We start from the raw sequence: 11179 nt of genomic DNA, 5'->3' as shown, positions 1-11179 counted from the left end.
CTGCCCCTCCGTGAGGGGAGGCTGCTGGGCCCTGCCTGCTGAAGGTCTTGATGATAGGCATTCTGCCACAACTCTCCTGCAGAAGAATCCTTGCCCTTGAGGTGAAAAGGTCTCAGCTCTTTGTGTTTTGGAAGCAATCAAGATCTGGCTCTTCCATGGACCCTTTAGGAAAAGGTTGATGTGGCGGAGGAGAGGAGAGGATAGAGGGCGAATGGCTAGAGAGCACCAATTTGGTATTGTGTTGAAGGCACCAGGCTAGACACAAAGCCAGCTGGGTGCCAGTCACTCTTGGCCCCAAGAAGAAGGCCATGGCACTGCAAACCAGTTCCAAAAACCTTGCCAGAAAAACTGCAGGGACTTGCCAAGTCAACACCAGGAGTCAACACTAACTCGAAGGCACATACAGAAAGGATGGTCAGAAGGTGTCAAGACTAATTCTGAATTGGATGTGGGTTATAATTTGAGGTTTTCTTTCTTTTTAAACTTCACTATAGTACTGAATTGGACTGTAGTTAGTCTCTTAGAGTCTCTGGATTTATTTTCTATACAACTGAAATGTTTATCTCTTGAGTTCAAATCCTATCCTCATTGACATAAAACAAATTTCCTTCACAGATGAGTGGGCTAAACTGTCCGGAGTACAGCAGAGACCACCCTGTCTAATTGCTTTGTGTTGCTTCTCTGAAGCTCTCTTTGTGGCCTTTTAGTGAGTGCAGTCCATTATTGGAGAGTGCAAACATGTGCCCGGGGGCATTGTGTGTCTTGTAGAAACAGCCTTCTAATTAAAAGGGAATTAAAGACACCCTTAAATGTTACGATCCAAACTTCAGATTTCTAGTTTTGAGGCAACCTGGAACTCTAGCAAACCTTTTCTCTCTTGTCCTGTACTCCTCATGGATGTTCAGGCCTGCACTCTGCAAAATCCTTTGATCACTGTTATGTGTGTGATTGTCTAGCCAGGATTCAACTTCTGGTTTTTGTAAGCAGAAATTCATTTTTGTTTATTAGTTTTTCCCATGATTTTTCCTGCCTCTTCCTGATGTTGAAAAGTGGATTAACATCACTACCACATTCATTTATAAATATAATGAACTATCTATAAAGACATTTGTAACAATGTCAGATAAGACTTGCCTGGGTGTAGATATCCCCTTTTCATTTCCCCCCAGCTTGACATAAGGATTGATGAGCTCTTTCAACAGAGTCCCTCAAACAAGAAGGTCCATGCTTGCTGGTTACAGGCAGCCATGTCCGATGCTATGTTAAAGTCCATGAGAACTACACTGTGCTCTACTAAGCCCACAGGTGCAGCAAGCAGTGATCAGGACATGGAAAAGCCTGTTTTTAAGAAACTCGAGTCAATTCCCTGTGAGGTCTCTTGGAAGATGCTGGTACATTACAATGCTGTGTGACAACTGGCTTTAGAGCACGGTTCTCTAACCTTGGCAACTTTAAAACCTGTGGACTTCAAGTCTCAGAATTCTCCAGTCAGCCAGTTCCTATATATACAGTTGCAAGAAAAAGTATGTGAACCCTTTGGGATTATGTGGAGTTTTGCATGAATTGGCCATAAAATGCGCTCTAAACGTCATGTAAGTCAGAACAATAGAAAAACACTGCTTAAAATAATACTACACAAACATTAGCTGTTGTCATGTTTTAATTGAACATAAGATGGAAACATTCACAGTGCAGGGTGGAAAAAGTATGTGAACCCCTAGCCTAATGACTTCTCCAAGAGCTAATTGGAGCCAGGAGTGAGCCAACCTTGACTCCAATCAGTGTGATGCTATTGGATGTGTTGCTGACAGCTGTCCTGCCCTTAAAAACACACACCTGTTTTGGGTTTACTGGTCTCAAGAAGCACTGTCTGATGTGAACCATGCCTCGCAGAAAATTGCTTTCAGAAGACCTACGATCAAGAATTGTTGACTTGCATGAAGCTGGAAAGGGTTACAAAAGTATCTCCAAAAGCCTTGATGTTCATGTGTCCATGGTAAGACAGTCACCAAATGGAGAAAGTTTAGCACTGTTGCTAAACTTTCTCCACACTTTCTCCACCTAGGTGTGGTCGTCCTGTAAAAATGACTGCAAGAGCACAGCACATAATGCTTAATGAGGTAAAGAAGAATCCTAGAGTGTCAGCTAAAGACCTACAGACATCTCTGGCACATGCTAACATTTTTGTTGACACATCTACAATAAGGAAAACATTAAACAAGAATGGAGTACATGGGAGGACACCACGGAGGAAGCCATTGCTGTCCAAAAAAAATATTGCAGCACATTTGAAGTTTGCAAAAGAGCACCTGGATGTTCCACAGCACTACTGGCAAAATATACTGTGGACAGATAAAACCAAAATTGAGTTGTTTGGGAAAAACACACAACACTATGTGTGGAGAAAAAAAGGCACAGCACACCAACATCATAACCTCATCCCCACTGTAAAACATGGCGGAGAGAGCATCATGGTTTGGGACTGCTTTGCTGCCTCAGGGCCTGGATGGATTGTTGTCATTGATTGAAAAATGAATTCCAGAGTTTATCAGGACATTTTGCAGGAAAACGTACGACCATCTGTCCGCCAACTGAAGCTCCGCAGAGGATGGGTGATGCAACAAGCATACAAGTAATTCAACAAAACAATGGCTTCAAAAAGAACAGAATACGCCTTCTGGAGTGGCCCAGTCAGAGTCCTGACCTCAACCCGATTGAAATGCTGTGGCATGACCTTAAGAGAGCGATTCACACCAGACATCCCAAGAATATTGCTACACTGAAACAGTTTTGTGAAGAGGAGTGGTCCAAAATTACTCCAGATCATTGTGCAGGTCTGATCTGCAACTACAGGAAATGTTTGGTTGAGGTTATTGCTGCCAAAGGAGGGTCAACCAGTTATTAAGTCCAAAGGTTCACATACTTTTTCCACCCTGCACTGTGAATGTTTCCATCTTATGTTCAATTAAAACATGACAACAGCTAATGTTTGTGTAGTATAATTTTAAGCAGACTGTGTTTTTCTATTGTTCTGACTTACATGACGTTTAGAGCGCATTTTATGGCCAATTCATGCAAAACTCCACGTAATCCCAAAGGGTTCACATACTTTTTCTTGCAACTGTATTTGTTGTTAGCTGTGAAGTCGTGTCCGACCCATCGCAACCCTATGGACAACGTTCCTCCAGGACTTCCTGTCCTCTACCATCTTCTGGAGTCCATTTAAGCTCACGCCTACTGCTTCAATGACTCCATCCAGCCACCTCATTCTCTGTCGTCCCCTTCTTCTATTTGTTGTGATTCAGGGTCAGCCTGTGGGTTCGGCAGTTGGGTCGGACGACTCAGAGGAGGAGGAGGGGGGTGTTGAAGAGCTTGCTGATGATGGCCTTGAGGCTCCACAGAGCCCTCAGCCAGGCCCCTCCCACCTGGTCACGACGGAGACCCAGCTGTGTGAGCCTGACAGCGTGGATGAAGATGACCCACAGCCTTTGTTGGGTCCCTGCCATTTTGGTCTTTTATCATGCCCATTTTTGCATGAAACGTTCCCTTCATCTCTCCAATTTTCTTGAAAAGATCTCTGGTCCTCATTATTCTATTGTTTTCTTCTATTTCTTTGCACTGTTCATTTAAGAAGGCATTCTTATCTCTTCTAGCTATTCTCTGGAATTCTGCATTTAATTGGGCATATCTTTCTTTTTCTCCCTTGCCTTTTGCTTCCCTCCTTTCCTCAGCTATTTGCAAAGCTTCCTCAGACAGCCATTTTGCTTTCTTGCATTTCTTTTTCTTTGGGATGGTTTTGGTTGCTACCTGTTGTACAATGTTGTGAACCTCTGTCCATAGTTCTTCAGGCAGTCTGTCTATCAGATCTAATTCCTTAAATCTATTTGTCACCTCTACTGTATATTCAACAGGGATATGATTTAATTCATACCTGAGTGGCCTAGTGCTTTTCCCTACTTTCTTCAGTTTAAGCCTAAATTTTGCAACAAGAAGCTCATGGTCTGAGCCACAGTCAGCTCCTGGTCTTGTTTTTACTGATTGAATAGAGCTTCTCCATCTTTGGCTGCAAAGCATATAGTCAATCTGATTTCTGTGTTGACCGTCCGGTGATGTCCATGTGTAGAGCCGTCTCTTGGGTTGTTGGAAAAGAGTGTTTGCTATGACCATCGTATTCTCTTTACAAAATTCTATCAGCCTGTGCCCTGCTTCATTTTGTACTCCAAGGCCAAATTTGCCTGTTATTCCGGTTATCTTTTGGCTTCCTACTTTAGCATTCCAATCCCCCATGATGATAAGGTCATCATTTTTTGGTGTTAGTTCTTTAAGGTGCTGTAGGGCTTCATCCTATTCACCACTGATGGTTGGGGCATAGACTTGGACTACTGTGATATTGAATGGTTTGCCTTGGATTCGAACTGAGATCATTCTGTCATTTTGAGGATTGTATCCCAGTATTGCTTTTCCTACTCTTTTGTTGACTGTGAAGGCTACTCCATTTCTTCTGAGGGATTCTTGCCCACAGTAGTATACCTGATGGTCATCTGAATTAACTTCACCCATTCCTGTCCATTTTAGTTCGCTGATACCTAAGATGTCGATGTTCAGTCTTGTCATCTCTTGTTGACCATGTCCAGCTTTCCTTGATTCATAGATCTTACATTCCAGGTTCCTATGGAGAAAAAATCTTTACAGCATCGGACTTTCCTTTCACCACCAGACACATCCACAGCTGAGCGTCCTTTCGGCTTTGGCCCAGTCGCTTCATTCTTTCTGGCGCTACTAGTACTAGCCCTCTGCTCTTCCCCAGTAGCATATTGGACGCCTTCCGACCTGAGGGGCTCATCTTCCAGCGTCATATCATTTTGCCTTTTGGTACTGTCCATAGGGTTTTCATGGCAAAGATACTGGAGTGGGTTGCCATTTCCTTCTCCAGTGGATCACGTTTTGTCAGAACTCTCTGCTATGACCTGTCCGTCTTGGGTGGCTCTGCACGGCATAGCTCATAGCTTCATTGAATTATGCAAGCCCCTTCACCACGACAAGGCAGTAATCCATGAAGGGGTCCTATATATATATCAAGAAACAATCTTGGTCTATTCTAATCCCGGTGATTTATCCATTTGAGATTTACAGTTGTTAAGACCACCCAGATTCACAATGGCCTTGTTTCACTTAGTCCCAGTGATAAGCAATTCTGACAGAATCAGAATCAGGATAGAGCTGGAAGGCACCTTGGAGGTCTTCAGCCCCCTGCTCAAGCAGGAGACCCTATATCATTTCAGATAACTGTCTAGTCTCTTCTTAAAAATCTCCCGTGTTGGAGCATCCACAACTTACGATGGCAAACTGTTCCACTGGTTAATTGTCCTTACTGTTAGGAAGTTTTTCCTTAGTTCCAGGTTGCTTCTCTCCTTGATTAGTTTCTTTTCTACCCTCTGGTGCTTTGGAAAATAAGTTGACCACCTCCTCTTTGTGGCAACCTCTCAGATACTGGAATACTTCTGTCACATCACTCCTATTCCTTCTTTTCTCTAGACTAACCAAACCCAGATCCTGCAGCCATTCTTCATGTCAGAATCCATTTATAATATCTCCTTGCAAACGGCATGTGTACCATCGTGCTTGAAAGCAGCTACCATTGTCCCAGTCCCCAAGAAAACTGCAGTTGAGTGCCTGAATGACTACAGACCTATTGCATTAACGTCTGTAGTCATGAAATGCTTCGAAAGATTGGTTCTCCAACATCTTAGGACATGGCTCCCACTGGACTTTGATAAACATCAATTTGCCTACAGGGGAAATAGGTCGACAGGTGATGCCATAGCTACTGCTTTACACTCTGTAGCAAGTCATCTCGAGAAGCCTGGAAGTTACGTCAGGATGCTTTTTGTTGACTACAGCTCAGCTTTCAACACCATTTTGCTGAGCATTCTCATCGAGAAGCTGACTGACTTGAAATTCTCCCCCGCCATCTGCAATTGGATTCAAGACTTTCTTAGGGATCGGTTACAAACAGTGAGGGTCGGCTCTGCTTTGTCCACCCCCCTGAAGCTTTGCACCGGCACGCCACAGGGCTGTGTGCTTAGCCCCTACACATATGATTCACTTATGATTGTCTATCATCTGACCCATCCACTGCGATAATCAAGTTCACAGATGATACAACTGTGGTGGGTCTTATTACAGGTGGGGATGAGACAGCATATAGGGTGGAGGTACAAAAACTATCCATATGGTGTAGTAACAACAACTTGCACCTAAACATCGGCAAGATGAAAGAGATGGTGTTAGACTTCCGGAGAAAAAAGGAGAAACCTGCCCCACTTTACATCGAAGAGAACTGTGTAGAGAGAGTTTCCTCCTTTAAATTTCTGGGAGTCTACCTCTGTGAAGATCTGACCTGGAAAGTTAACACAACTCAGGTGGCTAGAAAGGCCCAACAGAGACTTCACTTTCTTAGGGTCTTGCGGAAGAACAGGGTAGAACAACAGCTAATGACCCTCTTGTACCGGTCTACTACAGAGAGCGTCCTCTCGTATGGTATTGTGGTTTGGTATGCTGGTCTGACAGCCGCGGATAGGAAAGTATTACAGAGGGTAGTGAGCACAGCACAAGACATTGTGGGCTGTTCCCTGACACCGCTGGATGACATCGCCAGGGCTCGCTGCCTTGGAAGAGTGAGGAAGATTCTCAGGGATGACTCACACCCTGGACGGTATCTCTTTACTCTCCTACCATCCGGTAGGAGATATAGGAATATAGCCAGCCGTACCCACAGGCTGAAAAATAGCTTTTATCCGTGGGCTGTTAGGCTTTTAAATGGGACATAATCTTATGCAGAATTGACTTGGGAGGCTGGTGTGTGGTGTAGTTGGTTCACATAGTGTGGTGGGATGGAGGGTTTGTTGTCACTGTGTGTTGGGGGGAGAGAGTACGGGGGGAGGCTCAGCTAATCTCAATGTACACATGTTGTACTTTGACAATAAAGGTTTATTATTATTTATTATTATATCTCATTCATAAATGTATGTCTAAAATATTATACCCCTCACGGGATTCTGCCATTTTCACAAGGGGAGAAGAGAAGATGTTTATTCAGCCTGCCTGTAGGCTGTCTTCAAAGACCAGGAAAAACCTTTTGAACTGAGGACAACAAAGGGAGGGAAAGGAGAAGGAGATCTGGTTTGTATCTCCATTTGAATCTGAAAAGGAAGGAGGCAATAGTCATAAAGGCATGGGAAGATCCCTCTTTCCCATGAAAGGGTTTGACACCTAAGTTTAATTGATGTGGGTCTGACCAAATGGGTTTGAGGGGAGGGGGTTGAACCGGGAACTCTTTATAAAGTATCCAAGTGTAACACAATGCCAGATCCTGTCTTGTATTTCCATAACCGATCATGTCCTAGTAAAAACTCCTTTTGGACAAGACCTGGCTCCAAGAGTTCTTTGTTTTCCTAAGATGTGGATTGGGGTGGGTCCTGACACTTCATATGTTTTAGTCTCCAGGCCTTTAATTGTCTTAGTTGCTCTTCTTTGCATTTTTTCCAAAGTCTTGACAACTTTTTTGTAATGTGGTGACCAAAACTGGATGTAGGTGTGGCCTTACTTAAGATTTTATAAAGCGGTATTACTACTTCACGTGATTTTGATTCTGTGCGTCTTTGTATTAGGATTGTATTAGCTTTTTTGGCTGCTGCTGCACACTGCTGGCTCATGTTTAAGTAATCACTAGGACTCCAAAGTCCATTTCCACAGGCCCAAAGCAGCAAAAGGGGTGCTGCCCTTATGTTTCATAGTGATGCTGGCCTTGTTCCCCCCAGGGACAATGCAGGACCTGCAACCAGAGCTTCCCTTCTCTTTCACTGCTTGTTGTTTGGCCAGGGACTCACATCTTTTTTTTGGGGGGGAGCCCTCTTTTGCTGGGTGCACAGAGCTACCTCAGCCAACCTCAGGAGGCTTTACAGTGACTTCTGCCCCATCCCTATGGCCCCCAATTGCTGCTGTGGATATGACCAGGCACATAGTCTTGACTAGGAGGGCCAGCTTTCAAAGCAGGACAGATTTTCCCCTGGTATTCCAGGATTGGGGTAAACTACTAATATAGTTTTGTTTCATTGCCCAGGACTGTTGCTCCAGGAAGTGACCATGGCTAGCCTACACGAGCAGCGATTTACAGAGGAGAAACCTCTGCTCCGTGGACAAGATGCTGAAATGGTGAGTCCTTTGTTTCTCTCCTGGAATTCTGATTCTGCTGAGCTCGGAGGCAGGGCCTTTGGCTCTGTCAGAGTCTGCCTGGAGCTGGTAATAAGGGCACAGAATGGCAAGCTGGGATTCAGGCAGGTCTGGGCAATCTGCTCTTTGCCATCGTTTTGGATCCAGGCAAGAGCCACTTGTGTGTTCCAGCAGCTCCCTCCCTGTCCTCTACCATCTTCTGGAGGTAGATGGTACCGCCTATTGCTTCAGTGACTCCATCCAGCCACCTCATTCTCTGTCATCCCCTTCTTCTCTTGCCTTCAATCTTTCCCAGCATTAGGCTCTTCTCCAGTGAGTCCTTCCTTCTCATTAGGCGGCCTAAGTATTTGAGTTTTAGCTTCAGGATCTGGCCTTCTAAAGAGCAGTCAGGGTTGATCTCTTCTAGGACTGACCGGTTTGATCGCCTTACTGTCCAAGGGACTCGCAGGAGTCTTCTCCAGCACCATAGCTCAAAGGCCTCAGTTCTTTGGCACTCAGCCTTTCTTTTTTTATTTTATTTTATTTTATTTTATTTTATTGAAAAGCTTTACAGTACATTTTAGTATACTCCTTCCCTCCCCCTCCCCCCCACACCCCCTCCCTCCCTCCCCCTCCACCCCGACTTCCCAGAGCTGAATACAGGGTATTGCCTCTAACAAACTTAAGCTAAAATATGCTAACCAACTATAATTACGCTTTAAATCCTATTGCACTTTAACTCCCCTTAAACATACATAAATAATAATACATCTTATAATTCTAATATTCATTCATATGCTAGATGAAATTTTTCAGTCCCATATTTATTCTGAATATAATCAATCCATCTTCTCCATTCTGAGATATATCTCTGTTGTGATTGTTCTTTCAAATATGCTGAAATTTTTGCCATTTCTGCCAAGTTTGAAACTTTTAGGCAGTTCCTCCTTCTTCCAATATTGCGAAGCCAAAAGTCTTGCTGCCGTTATTAAATTCAACATCAATTTAGGTTCTATAACAGTACAATCAGTAATAATACCCAGTAGAAATAACTGTGGAATAAACCTTATCTTTTTCTTAAATATCTTTTGCATATTCCACCAAATTTTAATCCAGAAAGCTTTAACTTTTTTACAAGTCCACCACATATGATAATACGTTGCGTCCTCACAACCACACCTCCAACATTTAGGCTGATAATTTGAATACATACATGCTAATTTTTTAGGATCTAAGTGCCATCTATAAAACATCTTATAAAAATTCTCTCTTAAGTTTTGTGCCTGGGTAAAGTTTACATTTCTGACCCAAATTCTTTCCCAAACATCCATCGTTATTGGCTCTTGAATATTCTGGGCCCATTTTATCATACAATCTTTAACAAGTTCCGTTTCTGAATCTATTTCTATCAATGCATTATATATCCTTCTTATATGTGCTTGACTTTGATCTCTAATTTGTTTTACCAGATTTTCATCTGTTGTTGAAATGCCAATTTTCTGATCTTCTTTTCATCTAGCTTGTATCTGGCCATACTGAAACCAAGTTTGTACTATTTTCCCTTTTAAAGTATTGTTTTTGTTGTTGTTAGTTGCGAAGTCATGTCCGACCCATCGCGACCCTATGGACAATGTTCCTCCAGGCCTTCTTGTCCTCTACCATCTTCTGGAGTCCATTTAAGCTCACGCCTCCTGCTTCAGTAACTCCATCCAGCCACCTCATTCTCTGTCGTCCCCTTCTTCTATTGCCCTCAATCTTTCCCAGCATTAGGCTCTTCTCCAGTGAGTCCTTCCTTCTCATTAGGTGGCCAAAGTATTTCAGTTTTAGCTTCAGGATCTGGCCTTCTAAAGAGCAGTCAGGGTTGATCTCCTCTAGGACTGACCAGTTTGATCGCCTTGCAGTCCAAGGAACTCACAGGAGTCTTCTCCAGCACTATAGTTCAAAGGCTTCAATTCTTTGGCGCTCAGCCTTTCTTATGGTCCAGCTTTCACTGTCATACATTGGAACTGGGAAGACCATAGCCTTGACTATACGCACTTTTGTTGACAGGGTGATGTCTCTGCTTTTTAGTGTGCTGTCTAGATTTGTCATGGCTTTCCTCCCGAGGAGCAAGCGTCTTTTAATTTCTTGGCTACAGTCCCCATCTGCAGTGATCTTGGAGCCCAGGAAAATAAAATCTGTCACTACCTCCATTTCTTCCCCATCTATTTGCCAGGAATTGAGAGGGCCGGATGCCATGATCTTGGTTTTCTTAATGTTTAGTTTCAACCCAAGTTTTGCATTCCCCTTCTTCACCCGCAACAAGAGGCTCTTTAGTTCTTCTTCACTTTCTGCCATTAGAGTGGTATCATCTGCATATCTTAGGTTGTTGATGTTTCTTCCGGAAATCTTAATTCCAACTTTTTGATTCATCTAGCCCTGCCTTTCTCATGATGTGCTCTGCATATAAATTAAATAGGCAAGGCGACAGTATACAGCCTTGCCGGACTCCTTTCCAAATTTGAACCAATCAGTGGTTCCGTGTCCAGTTCTCACTGTTGCTTCTTGGCCCGCATATAGAGACAAATAAGATGGTCTGGTATGCCCATCTCTTTAAGGACGTGCCAGAGTTTGTTATGATCCACACAATCAAAGGCTTTAGCATAGTCAATGAAGCAAAAGTAGATGTTTTTCTGGAACTCTCTAGCTTTCTCCATGATCCAGCGTATGTTAGCAATTTGATCTCTAGTTCCTCTGCCTCTTCAAAATCCTGCCTGTACTTCTGGTAGTTCTCGATCCACATACTGCTGGAGTCTAGCTTGTAGAATTTTAAGCATAACTTTACTAGCATGAGAAATGAGTGCAATGGTGCGATAGTTTGAACATTCTTTGGCACTGCCTTTCTTTGGAATTGGAATGTAAACTGATCTTTTCCAATCCTGTGGCCACTGTTGAGTTTTCCAAATTTGCTGGCAGATTGAGTGTAGCA

The sequence above is a fragment of the Vipera ursinii genome, assembly GCF_947247035.1.
Source record: "Vipera ursinii genome assembly, chromosome: 10".
Lineage (NCBI taxonomy): Eukaryota > Metazoa > Chordata > Lepidosauria > Squamata > Viperidae > Vipera > Vipera ursinii.
The sequence above is the reverse complement of the archived record's forward strand: the minus strand, read 5'-3'. Positions refer to the sequence as shown.